The 13962-nt window shown below is 42.7% G+C and overlaps 1 long non-coding RNA gene across 1 annotated transcript in view; it reads left to right on the top strand.

Annotated features, from left to right (window-relative positions):
- The window catches only part of LOC144229582 (uncharacterized), a 20476-nt gene extending 7180 nt beyond the window's left edge, over positions 1–13296 (top strand). The window contains exons 3-4 of the long non-coding RNA XR_013334530.1: positions 5131–5270; positions 12392–13296. This is a non-coding gene — a long non-coding RNA (uncharacterized LOC144229582). The remainder of the gene's footprint in view (positions 1–5130; positions 5271–12391) is intronic.
- The last annotated feature ends 666 nt before the right edge of the window (positions 13297–13962 follow it).

The following is a 13962-nucleotide window of genomic DNA, read 5'->3' as shown; positions in this document are numbered from 1 at the left end:
GGGGGGGGGGCAGAGGAGCCTGGGGGCCAGGAGACAGTAAATGGGAGAAGGAGACAGGGGTGGGGGTGGGAGGGGTAATGAGAAGACTGAGGCTTTGAGAACGTTTTCCTGGTTATCCCCTTCACCCACCACTGCTATGGACTGAATCCTGGGTTTTAAAGCTCCAAGATCTGCAATAAATGATCTGCTTTAGCCTTTCACCTTCAGAGGGAAACGTATGACTTCCCCACTTCGCAGATGAGGCCTCAACTTGGCCAAGCTTTCCTGGGCAGGACATGCTGAGAAGGGCCCCAGGAGGCAGGTCTTTTGCCCTCTGGGGAGTAACTTCTTCCCCACACAACAGGCCCCCAGCCTGGCTGCTTCCCAGGGCAGAGCCTCCAGGAGGGGGCACCACCGTGCAGCCATTTGATTCTTTCCTCTGCCCTTCCCAGCTCTGTGACTCTAGGCAAGTTACTTAAGTTGTCTGTGCCTTAGATTCGTTATCTGTAAAACAGCAAACTAATACCTGGTTCTGTAGTCTGTTTTTGAATAGAAAATGAAATACATGCAAAAGAAATGTGTTGTAAAGGTTTATCAATTTAAATGTACTAGGCCTTTTCATGTGTCTGTTATCCATCTGGATATCTGCCTGGAAAAGTGTCTATTCATGTCTGCTGCCCATTTGTTCACCGGATTATTTGTTTTTTGGGTATTGAGTTTGGTATGTTCTTTATAGATTTTTGATACTAACCCTTTATCCGGTATGTCGTTTGCAAATACCTTCTCCCATTCCACAGGTCGCCTTTTACTTTTGCTGATTCTTTGCTGGCAGAAGCTTTTTATCTTGATGAGGTCCCAAAAGTTTATTTTTGCTTTTGTTTCCCTTGCCTCTGGAGACATGTCTAGTAAGAAATTGCTGCAGCTGAGATCAAAGAGGCTGATGCCTATTTTCTCCTCTAGGATTTTGATGGTTTTCTCTCACATTTTGGTCTTTCATCCATTTTGAATTTATTTCTGTGTGTGGTGTAAGACAGTGGTCCAGTTTCATTCTTCTGCATGTCACTGTCCAGTTTTCCAAAAACCATTTGCTGATGACTGTCCTTTTTCCATTGGATACTTTTCCTGCTTTGTTGAAGATTAGTTGGCCAAATATTTGTGGGTCCACTTCTATTTTCTCTATTCTATCCTTTTGGTCTATGTGTCTGGATTTGTGCCAATACCATACTCTCTTGATGATTACAGCTTTATAATACAGCTTAACTCCAGAATTGTGGTGCCTTCAGCTTTATTTTTCGTTTTCAACATAACTTTGGCTATTCGTGTTCCCTACAAATTTTAGGATTGTTTGCTCTAGCTCTGTGAAGAATCCTGGTGTTATTTTGGTACATGAAAAGACAGTGAACCTCATTCATCACCAGGGAAATCAAATCATAACCACAATGAGATACCACTTCCCACCTGTCAGAATGGCTATAATTAACAACACAGGCAAAAACAGATGTTGATGTGGATGTGGAGAAAGGGGAACCCTGTTACACTGCTGGTGGGGCTAGACACTGGTGCAGCCACTCTGGAACACAGTGTAGGGGTTCCCCAAATATTACAAATAGAATTACCCTATGACTCAGCAATTGCACTAGTAGCTACTTAACCACGGAATACAAAGATAATGATTCGAAAGGGCGCATGCACCTCAATGTGTATAGCAGTGCTATCAACAATAGCCAAATTATGGTAACATCCCAAATGTCCATCAACTGATGAATAGATAAGAAAGATGTACTATATAGGTACAATGGAATACTGCTCAGTGATGGAAAAGAATGAAATCTTGCCATTTGCAACAAGGGGAATGGAACTCAAATCTATTATGCTAAATGTAGTAAGTCAGTTAGAGAAAGACAGCATATGATTTCACTCATGTGCTGAACTAGAGGACACAACAGATGAACACATGGGGAAGGGAAGGAAAAATAAGATGATAACAGAGAGGGTGGCAAACCATAAGAGACTCTTAAATAAAGAGAACAAACTGAATGTTGCTGGAAGGGAGGTGGATGGGCAAATGGGGGATGGGCATTAAGGGAGGGCATTTTTGGGGGATGAGCATGGATCGTTAGATGTAAGAAATGAACTGATGGATTCTGTTCCTGAAGCCAAGACTACACTGTATATTAACTAACTTGCATTAAAATAAAAAAATAAAGGTATTAGGCATTTTCCACCTCCTCGCCCTCATCTTTGATATAGTCTCAGCTGATGCTCTCCATACGTGGAGGACACATTAGTCTTCTGTCCCCCTAGCTCATTGCAACTCCAGCTTCTAACTCTGGTATTTCCTTCCTTCTGATCTTATTTGGTATTCTCAATCTCTGTTTCCATCATTCATTCCATAGGTCCCTCAGCAGTGGGGTTCTGGATACACTCTATTAACCTATGAGATTCCCCTGCCTCCACCCCAGGGTTACTTTTTTTGTGTGTCTCTCTTCTCATATCCCAGAAAACAGGGCCCTGCCTTCTCCTCCTTTGGGTGCTTTCCTTCTCCCTGGCCTGGGTTCACAGGAAGAGTCCAAAGAATGGATACTGAGAGGTGCAGACAGGTTGAGAGCCAATAGGAGAGGGAGGCCTTGGGGGATTGGACATCAATCTAGGTTTCTGCGTGTGGGGTCTTATATAGGCGGTGTAATTCTTCAGAATGTTTGCCATGACTGGAAGAGGAAAACAATCATCTCCTTCCTGGAACATAGGGTTAGAGGAGAATTACTTGTGTAAAGTTCAGAGAGACTATGTTTTGTGTCCTGATGTGGGGCACATTATCTGGAGGTCAACCCGCAGGGAAAGAAATAGCAGTGAAGAGAGTACTTTCCTTTTCCTGTGTGTGTGTGTTTATGTGTTACTCTGCTCCTAGCATTCACCAACCCTGCTCTATGGAAATCCTTTTCAAGTGCATTCTAAATTCTTCTGCTAAAATTGAACCCATCTCTTCACTGGAGGCAGTTGCTGGAGTCCAGGATCTGGTTCTGTGTGTTTCATAAGTGATGTGTGTCCATGAAGGAGGGGAAGGTACAGGGTAGAACTTGGAGAAGAAATGTAAGTACCCAGCTCCTGGATAAAATTACATGGAAGCTCTGGACAGTCTGATNGGTTGGACCCCAGCGCAAAAGCCCTGATAACACTTATCCATATTCAAAACCTGTTTTATCGATGATATGTGGCAAATGTTGATTTCTAGGTTGTCTTTCTTGGTCCCTCTAACAGTTAGTTCTTGGGCAACTTCTCTCCATGATCAACTGATAGGTGTTATGTTCTTCCAGAAGGCAGATTCATTTTAACCTTAGTTGAAGCAAAATCATGTGGAAAGGCCAATTTCCTTCACATGTATACACTAAACTGACAAATATGATTTTTGCTTTATATTTGTATTTTATCCTCATTCTTTTTATCCTGGTGTTATCCCAGAAATCACAAAACAGAATGGGGATAAGAAAGAACTGGGGAAGAGGGATAAAGAGTGTCCCTTAAAATGTGGTGTAGATTATGTTGCCTCAGCTGGGGTACAGAGGATGAGTCCTCAGGGAGAAGTCATATGGATCTATATTTGAATAGGAACTCAGGACTTTGAGGCATGATACAAGTTTCATATGACTCAGATGATCTAGTGTCTATCCTACAACAAAGCAAAGCAAAACAAATTACCTTTCCAAGGGACATGATGGCAGTGTGGAATAGTCACCTAGGGCTATGAGGGGAACCAAGTGTGGTGTGTTGCGAGAGGACAGAGAGAAAGAGACAGCCGAGTACTTCCATGGAGGACAGAAGAACTTATTCGAAGATATGAAGTAAGGTGACCAGAGAGAGTCAGCCTTTCCTAAGCCACCTTGTATGCAGTGTATTACTGGGGATATATATTGAGGGGAGGTATATGGAAGAAGCAGCCATAGCCTCTGACCACTCACAACTGCTAGTCTGAGCGCAGAAACAGGATATAGTGTTGGGTGGGACCATGAGATGGAAATTTGGAATCTGACTTTACAAGGAAAGGAAGGATTGGGGGGGGGGGGACAAANCCTGACTTCATAGAAAAATATGAGTGTGTATCAGTGCTCATTGTAGACAAAGGCCATCCTACGTTGCAGGTTTTGTGTGTTTTTCGGTTTTTGGTTTTCGGAACGTATGGTGGACAAGTGGATGGTTTTCCTTCTACTGCTTTCTCCTGAGAAATTTTATTAGGTGTTCTGTGTTGACAGGATTCAGAGTTGGGAAGAAAGAGTAGTCAAATGTAAGGGAAGCAGAGAAGAAATTGATTTTTACCATTGACATTGACGTATCACATCAATTTCCATCCCTTCATTGCACACCCATCCGGGATTTTCCCGGATCACTTTTTGATTCCTGCTTGGAAAATCTAATTCTGATTCTTCCTGGTAGCCCGTCTGGTTTCTGAAGACCTCTAGAAGCAGAAGTTCAGGCTTTTCTGATTTGTCTGGTTGACCATCTTGTTTGGTGTAATAGAAATGTTAAGAATTTCCGAAACTAGATTCTGACTGAAACTAAACCTGTAAATATGTCAAATCGTGAATGAGGAGGGTCACACTTAACTCTATATTCTCTGCGGGTATCCCAGAAGGCCTAAGAAAGGGCGCCTTGTTCACAACCATCCCAGGATAATATGAGATTATATGGAGTCCATATACCCTCTAGAGAAGCCCTGGCTATCTGATTGTTCACCCATAGATGGACCAATGATACTAGTGTGGTGTCAGCATATAGCAGACATAGATATTATGGGAAGGAAGCAAAAATGTTTTTTTCTACATTTACATAGATTTTTGCCTGTTACTGAGTGGATGGATTTGTTTTACTGACAGTTAGTCTGGAGGGTATTGATTTGCATCAGGATAGGTTGTCACAGAATTGGAATTCAGCCTCAGGCAGACTGGGATGGGATTTGAGAGGTGTAGTGTTGTAGTGGTGACAGTTGCACAAGGTGTGAACTGAGGCTGTCTTGGATCACCCATTTTATAATTACAACACACACCCTGAGCACATCCTGGCCTTTTCCTGCTTCTCTTTTCTCTGCAGCACTGATTGCACATCCAAACAATATATATTCATATTTCTTATTTATTTATTCTTTGCTTTCAACTGTAGGATTTAACCAACTTGTGTGGAGGGATTTCTGTGCTTTTTCTGCTTTATCTGCAGTGCTGAATAAATGAGAATAAGTATATTTGTTGAACCAATAAATGAAAGCCCATGATTGGACACAGACTTGAAGAAAAAGCCAAACGGTAAGAGAAATTGGAAAGTTTTCATTTTTCATTTGATTTTGCCAAATGAAAGTCATAGTAATTTCTTCTACTCTTGGGTATAAGACTCAGACCCAGTGTTCATGGTGGCTTTTGTTTTGTTTTTCTTTACATATGCCTTGTGAACTGTTTCACCTTTGGATCTGTTGTACACCTACACAACACTTACATAAAACTCTTGCCCTGAACTGGAAGACTCTACTCCGGTATTCATGACTGCCCCCTACATCATTAGCCAGACTGCCAGCATTAGGACTTGAGACACTGAGGAGCCTCAGCTTTCTAAAAAGCTTTATACTTTATTGTTTTGGAGCCACTAGTTTGATTAGCTCCAGAGTCTTCATTGTCCGTAAATTTTAAGGAGGTAGAGAGTTTTCATATACTTTGAGGTTAGAAAAGAAAGATCTATGTGTGGATACTGAGGATTGATATGATCTCTGCAGATGTTGTATTTAAATCTACTCCTCCGAAAATTTGAGAAGCAAAATAATTATTTAACAGACTCATTAGCCTTCCTCTCAAGTCTTTATCAAACTTCCAGCAAAGCAAGTAGTATCCAAACTCTCTTTGAGGTTATTCAGGGGGAAACACTAAGCCAACTTCCTGATTGGCAAGAGGGTTAACACCCAACCAGGGGAGACAGTAGAAATTACTGCCCTGGAAATTATTTTGAAAAGGAAACGTCCAGAGTGAGGGCAATAGCCTTCTTAGAGGCAGAAGAGTGAACACAATGACCCCCAGGACAAAGTGGAGTGCTGGGGGCTGGCTGGGAGAGGAAGACAGCCTGCAATTCAATGGGTGGATTGGTGGACTTGACAGGAGTTGTTCTGGGAGACCTGGGATGGAACTTTGGTTGTGGAGTTTGGAAGGAGCTCAGAGACTGAGAGGAATACACGGAGGAGAGGGAGGGAAGGGGGAGGTGAGGGCATGATGGAATTCATACAAGCTGGCTTCATGTTCCCTGGCTCTCCTCTGCATTTCTTTCAGCACCAAGCACCTCCTTTGGGAGAAATTGTTTCCTAATGAGACTGAGACTCACAGACCCAGAGCCCTCCACACCCTGCAAATGTGCTTGAAATAGATGATTGTACCTGTTTTAGCTGCAGTTTACACCACTGTTTGGCACTTTCTGTCCTTCAAAAACAAACACAAAAACAAAAACCCAAATAAACAAGCAAAATACAAAACAAAACAAATTTCCTCTAAGAATCTCAAGATACAGTAGTCTATCACTACATCTATAAATGCATTTCCTCTGTCCTAAATGCCTCGTAAGTTGCTTTGTACAAATATCTGCAGATCCTTTTCCTGGGTAGTGAGTTCGGAGGTGGGAGTGTGGAATCCAGAAGGAGGAGGTATATAGATCCTGACCTCCGGTAACTTTTAGATTATAAAGATATTTAAGTGACATATCCCAGACACCAGCAGACAGAAAGGGAAAATTAGTTTTAGCTGAGCATCAGTATGGTCTGTAAGTGCTGATAGGAATCGGAGGGAGGTTGGAGATGGGGAGCAGTCAGGATGACTTAGGAAAGGTTCCTAAACACAAGGGGACATTTGTAGAAAAGGACTGAGAAGACCTAGAGCACCAAGACTAGACAGAAAGGAGTGAGGAGGGCATCCCTGGCAGGGCAGGCACTTACGCAGGCTAAGGGGTCATCCCAGGAAGGGTAAGTCAGGATGTGAAGTGCTGAGTTAGGAAGGAGATGATGGGCCTGAGGGTAGGGGGAGAATAGGATGGGGTACTGACAGCTGGGCCATGGAGTCTGGATTGAATCTCAACTATTGGATAATCGTAGATTACCGCACAGAGAAAGGGAATTTGTGAAAATATTGTTTGAAGATGATGCTTTTGTGAATTGTTATCAGCTGGATTTGTGTTGAGCTCTCTTAGGATTCCCAATCATTGGTTTGCTTTGTCTTCGATAAGCTTGCTTGTTTTTATTTCTTCTGCCTGCTTATGTTGGAATCATGAAATGTGATTATTTCATTCCCAGATGTTTTGTTCTTTGGGTTGTTTCTCTGGTATCTTCATACTTTGTCTGCAGCCCAGTGTCCCTCGTCTCCAGTTAAAGAAGGAAGAGAACAAGGACCACCCCGTATAAAACAGTTGAATGAAACAGAATTATCAAAATCATCACCCGTCTCTGACCCTGCCATTCACATGGTCCTTCTCTGGGATTCCTGCTCAGGCTCCATGGATGGACGTCAAGAGGGTGTAGGCCATTTTATTTGAGGTGGCCAAACTCAGAGGGCTCTGTAATTCAACGAATGTTAAGAATCACTGTCATGTCTTTGTGGGGAGGTAGGTGACTGGGGATGGTTCCCCAGAGAAAGAAATGAGGTATCAACATCCTTAGTGCCCAGTAAGGAGCCTCCAGAGAGACTTGAAAGAGCTGAAGGAGAGAGAGGAATTGGGAAAAGGGAGATGGGTTCAGTGGGAACTGGTAGGAGGGGTGCCCCATGTTCCCTTGTTCTCCACCCTCTTTCTAGCAGTCATTGCTGCTCTGTATTCTCCATGTCCCGACAATTACAGGATCCAGTTACCCTTTGGCTTAAGACTCACATTATCTCATACAATTTCTTGTTGAATCTGAAGGGCACATAGTGGAGTCAACCCCTCCCTCAGTCATGGACTGTTAGCATCTTTGCTTCCTGACAGGCCCCTTTGCAATGCGTTTTATTTTACCCCTTTCATCCCGATCTCTATTCTCATTTTTTCTCCTCACTGGAGGCACTTGCTTTAGTGTGTTTAACAAATGCCTTTCCAATCCATGTTCTATATGTGTATTTAGATATATTCATTCACTCTACGAGTACACAGTTGTAGTGTGGTGAATACGGCCAAGAGTAAAACAGTAAAAATGTCCTGATTTCTTGGAACTTACATCCTTTGGTGTGAGACAAATAATAAACCATTAAGTAAAACATATAGTACCTTGAATAGTGACAAGTGCTATGAATACAATGAGAGCATGGGGATAAGGTGTGGGTGGTGAGGAGCAGATTGCAGTGTTATATGTGGTGATTGAGGAAGGCTGTGCTACACATGTGCTATTTTACCAAATGCAGTGAAGTGAGTAACCATGGGGCTATCTGGGCTAGAAGTGGAATGGTTATAGGGACAGCAAGTAAAAGGCCCTAAGGTAGGGTCTTGCTGGTATGTTAGGAGGCCAGAATGGTTAGGAGGCTAGAGAAATGTAAATGGGAAGAGAGAGAAACAGAGACTGAGATCTCTCTGTGGGCCAGTGACAAATACTGTAGGACTTTGTAGGTCATTGCAAAGGCAGACTTTGGCTTCTACTCTGAATAAAAAGAGAAACCAGTGGAAGGTTTTAGCAGAGGATGATGTGACATTTTTTAAAGGTATAACGTAACCTTGACAAATAACCATCACTTTTTGGCTGTTTTATAAATGTATATAAATTTAGCTACTCAGAGCCTGGAACCTGTTTCAAATTCTGTACCTCCCTCTCTCTCTGACCTTCCCCTGCTCACGCTCTCTCTCTCTCTCTCTCTCAGAAATAAATAAAACATTAAAAAATTATAAATGCATATAAATTTAACTGTGCTGTATACCTCATCCTACTTCTACCTTTGCAACTTAACATGTTATCTTCAATCTACCTTTTTTATTTCTGACTGCTGTGTAATATTTCATTGTGCACATATGGCACATTTTACCTATACATGCCTCTAATAACAGAGGCTGGCATAGCTGCAAATTCAGAAACAGTCCTGTGGTGAACGTGCTCATGTGACACTCCTTAATAGACTCAGGGGAGAGTTTCCCTGGCGTGTATATCTCAGAGAGTGATTGCGGGTTGGGAGTATGTTTGCATTCTTAATTCTGCCAAGATTGTGCTTCAGGATGATGACCCCAGTTACACTCCCACCAGCAGTGGGTGATATTTTGTATCTTCTCATCAAATTCTTATGTTATCCTGTAAGGGAAGTGAAGTAAGGTTCCTTGTGGTTGAGGTAATGAGGCTTAGAGAGATCAAGCAAATTATCCTGGTTTATATAGTGAAGTGGAAGAGCCAAGGCACAAATCAAAAATTTCGGACATAATGTTCATTGCTCTTAGCACTACAGTACCCAGCACTGCCTCTTCTATGAATAAGCTGAGACATCCATAGGCAAGAATATTAATGATGATGATAATGACGATGATGATATTTGAGGCTTGCATTTTCTTGATGCCTGGACTAACCCAGTAAGCCAAAGACTAACCCAGTAAGCCTGAGACCTCCATGTAGGAGGGTGTCTAATTAGGGTACTTAGCACTTCAAGGCAAAATACATGGATAAAACTGTTTTCATTGTCTCATGAGGACAGGCTAACTAACAGGCTCGAATTTTAGTGGATGATTTGGGGGCTAGAAATTTTAGTAGCACTACTGATTTTCAAAGTTCGGGAATTTGAATCAGATTCCAATATTAATCATTATGTAATTATATTAATTACACATTGTTTGCTAGGCACTGAGCCAACAACTTTATAGGCATCATTTCTCTCATGTCTCACAATTATCCTGTGAGGTACTTTTACTCTCATTTGACTGTTAATGAAATGAAAAGCACCAAGAGGGTAACTAATTTGTCCAAAATACCCGGTATAAGGTTGAGTTGTGATTTGAACTTGAACTGGGTACAAGTGGAACTTATTCCTAACTGTTAAACTGTGCTGCTTTCCATGAAGGAAGCTTTCATAATCTCTTCTCTTTGACACTGGGGACAGTTTCTTATCATTTGGGGAGATTTAGAGCAGCCATGGGAAGGACAGGGCTAGTGGACAAGAATCTCCAGAGGGACAGGATCTGAACTTGGAAAATGTTCCCCAGTGTCTTCATTATGCCTCCCTCTGTCCCCGAAGTGAGAACCTCTGCCTTAGGACATCCTACCTACATTTTGGGGCCTGAGTATGATACCTTCAAAAAGTCTGACAATTTGTTGTCACCCTGTGTGGCTTATACCTGCCATGAAAGATGTACATCAAGGTTTCATCAGTCTGTTTTCCTTCACACTTTTCATTTTGCCTGCCTTCTACAAGGACAGTAATACAATTTATATCTTTACCTAAATCAGGATCATAAATATTGTTTGGCTACAAAGCATGTATCTCAAAATCACTTAGATAGGAATTCTGAATCATGTTCTCTTTCAGGTTTCCATTCTCAGTTTGTGTATTTGTTCAGTATTTATTGAGCATCTAACTCACACTTTGATAGAGGACACAGGCAGCTGGGCTGGATTCTGATCCATTAGGATCAATGGCCCATGGCATAAGCTGGGTGCTATTCCAGCACATAGGAAGGGAGGATAAGGGTCAGGGAGGTTCCTGGGAAACTGGGGGTGAGCTCAGTGAAGGGACACGAGGGCATTAGAGACAAGTAACTGGGTGAGTGTGGATTTCCCAGCTGGAGCAGGAACTGGACGGGTATGAGGCTGGAGGAAGCAGCACAGGCAGACGATGAAGGAAGGAAGAACTATGAAGGAGGGGCAGTGGGAACCCCTGAAGGGTTTGAAGGCCGAGTATGGGTGGGGAAGATGTCAATGACATTTACAGTGTAGAAAGATTCCATGAGTTAAGTATTGACTCTACGTTGTGTGTTTGTTAGTAAATCATAACATTGTAACTGATGGGAGGCACATAAGGAGTCTACATGGATTTGTACACAGAAGCTTTGACCCATAACATTAGGACTCCTTTTGATAATCTGGAGAGAAGACTTTTCAATTTTGACTTGATCTTTCTGTCTTTAAAAACTTCTGATAACATTTCCTAAAATTTCCTCAAAACCAAAGCCTAAGTAGTGAGGAGAGTGGAGGCTGCATGACTTTATCATCTCTGTTCTCCACTATTCATTTCTGGGGCATTGCTGTGAATTGTTCACCCAAAGTCTGGTTCCATTTGATGGAGGGGCCATTTGAATAGTAGCAACAGAGGAGTGGGGAGGAACCACATGCAGGTTTCCTTCATTAAGAAAATATATTTGGCACATTAAGACCATGGTTTAAGTGAAAAATAACTATAGTGGAAAATTAATACGGAGTTACAAGTTCGTGTTTTTTAATATAAGCTCACAGAGCAGGGCGGGGTCTCCAGGTGGCTGGCAGCTGACATCACAACTGGCCCAGGATGTCTATGGAGCATGGTGTGGCAGTGAGGAGACTGTCTGCAGAAGTGAGCTCATCTTCTCTCCTGGAACCCAGAGTGGAAGGAGACAGAAGGAATTGTTTTGGCTGTGAGCCACCGAGCTAGCTGACTTACTTCATTCCTTCCTACCCATCACACTCCCATAACTGTGGACATACACACTGTAGGAAGTTTTGCCTGTTTGCTTTGGGTGAGGTTTTCTGAATGTCAGAATTCACAAAGTGGCCTTTCTGGCTCTTCTCCCTTAGTAGTGGACACTTGGTGACTTATGCACCTGTTTCTCCAGAGTTTCCTCAACAGCCTGGTTTCTCTATTTCTTGCAGGGAGTTATGAAGGCCCTGCCTCTTTCTCCCACTTCCTCTCTTCTCACACCACCCCCTGTGGGGCTTGATGGGTAAAGGGAAGGGTTGGACTGTGCATTCCTTGCCATCAGTACTGCTAAGTGAATCATGCAGAATGAGGAGAAATGGGGCCATCTGACCTTGGGTACTGATTTAGGAGTAAAGAGTTTTAAGACAGTGGGACCAATATTTGTATCTTAAACTCAAATGATATTTAAGAAATGGCTCTGTAACTACAAGAAGGCCTTCCAGCCCATGAATTAATGTGTCATAACTTATGCTCAAGCACCACACAAATATCCCGTGTGTAAATTATTGCACAAAAAATTCATGCCCTGTTGTGTCATACAGCTTAATTAGTGCATGAAGCTACAGGAGTCAGATAAACTCAAATGGGATTCTGTCATGTGGTTTGTGAAAAGGAGAATGTTGGGACATATTTGACACTTTTGGAGGAGGGAAGTGTTGTTTTTTTATGATCTTTTGCAGCAGTTTCTATGTTTCTTCGGCTGCAATAGGTGACATAAAACTCTGAGCTGTGGTTGTGAACTTCTGTTAGTTGGTTGAACACCATTGTTCACTAAATATTTATTGTTGATTTAGGCATCATGAAGAACTATCACATACCAGATCAAATACGAAGCAGCAGCTTTGAAGCTTGAGTAACAGACGTCAACAGCTCAAACACAATTTGGCTTCACTCAGCCTCACTGAACCTGATCCCAGACTCTGCTCCCCGGGTGTGTAACAGCTCTCTGATCCCGGAATCCTCTTTGTTTCCAGCTAGAATGCTGCGCCAAGCACTTCGCAGATTCGGTCAAAAACTGGTACGCAGACCTACACTGGGGGCACCAGCGGCTGAGGATGACCCAGAGAGAACACTGAACACTCTGGATTTAGTGACCCAGGTTGTGGGCCGCACAGTGAGTGTAGGTGTGTATGTCCTGGCTTGTGAGGTGATCAGAAATCAAGCAGGACCATCTTTTGTGATTTCTGTTTTGGTGGCCGGCATATCTTCTATGTTGGCTGGGCTGTGCTATGCAGAGTTTGCTGTCCGCGTTCCCCTTTCAGCCTTTGGATATCTCTACATCTATGTCACTATAGGCGAACTCTGGGCCTTCATCTGTGGCTGGAGCTTTCTCCTCTCCTATGTTGTTGGTACAGCCATTGTGTTTAACACATGGTTCTTAACTTTTGACAACCTGCGTGGGAACCGGCTCTCTCAGACTCTGCAGGAGACCATCTCAGAGAACATTCCCAGTGTCGTTCGGGAATACCTAGATTTCGTTGTTCTGGGTGTTATGTTATTCTTCATGCAATTCAGGGATTCTTGGTATATCGGATCATTTTGGTCTACCAAAACTGCCAAAGTGGTTACATTGGTGAAACTTTTGGTTCTCAGCTTTGTCATCATCTCTGGCTTCATTGAGGGGGACCTGCACAACTGGAAGCTCACAGAAGAGGACTACATAATTGCTGGACTCAATGACACGTCTATGTTGAGCCCTCTCGGCANTAGTACACCTAGAATAATATAGTGACATGGTATGCTAGTTATACTTGTACAAAAACAATAAAAAGAGAAACTAAAATCGAACAAACACACAAAACAAAAAGATGAAATATGGCCCCTGGCCTTACGGGGCTTATATTCTAACACAAGGTGTAAAGTACAGCTGTAACACAAGTAGGAAGTGTTGTCATAATAAGTCATGTACAAATAATGTGTCCTGGGACATCAGAGTGGTGGATGATCATTTGTGGCTGGTGCAGTGCTGAGGGTTTATTGGTCAAATCAGGTATTTTGTAGAGAAATGGCATTTGAGTTGGCTCTCTGCAAGGACGGATTAGGATTTTCCCACATGTGGGCAGCNTGATCAGAAAGTGCTCAGCTGAGAGCCAAGTGTCCTGGGCTCTGCTCTTGTTCTCACCACTAACTAACAATGTGACCCTGAGCAAGCCTCTTGGTTCCCTCAGTGCTTTGCTTATTTTTCTGTAATATGAGAAGTGAGAACTGATTATTTCTAAAGTTAGGTTCACTTATAAATTTCTAGGATTTCGACTGGTTCTTGTGTCTTGTTATTCTCTCTGCTAGGTCTCTCTACTGCTGGCAATCTGAACCTGCATCCTGCCCACTTTTCACTGCAACCCATGTTGGAGCTAAAAAGATCCAA

Source organism: Crocuta crocuta, unplaced genomic scaffold (genome assembly GCF_008692635.1).
Source record: "Crocuta crocuta isolate KB4526 unplaced genomic scaffold, BGI_CrCroc_1.0 scaffold2105, whole genome shotgun sequence".
NCBI classification, from domain to species: Eukaryota; Metazoa; Chordata; class Mammalia; order Carnivora; family Hyaenidae; genus Crocuta; species Crocuta crocuta.
The sequence above is the reverse complement of the archived record's forward strand: the minus strand, read 5'-3'. Positions and strand labels throughout refer to the sequence as shown.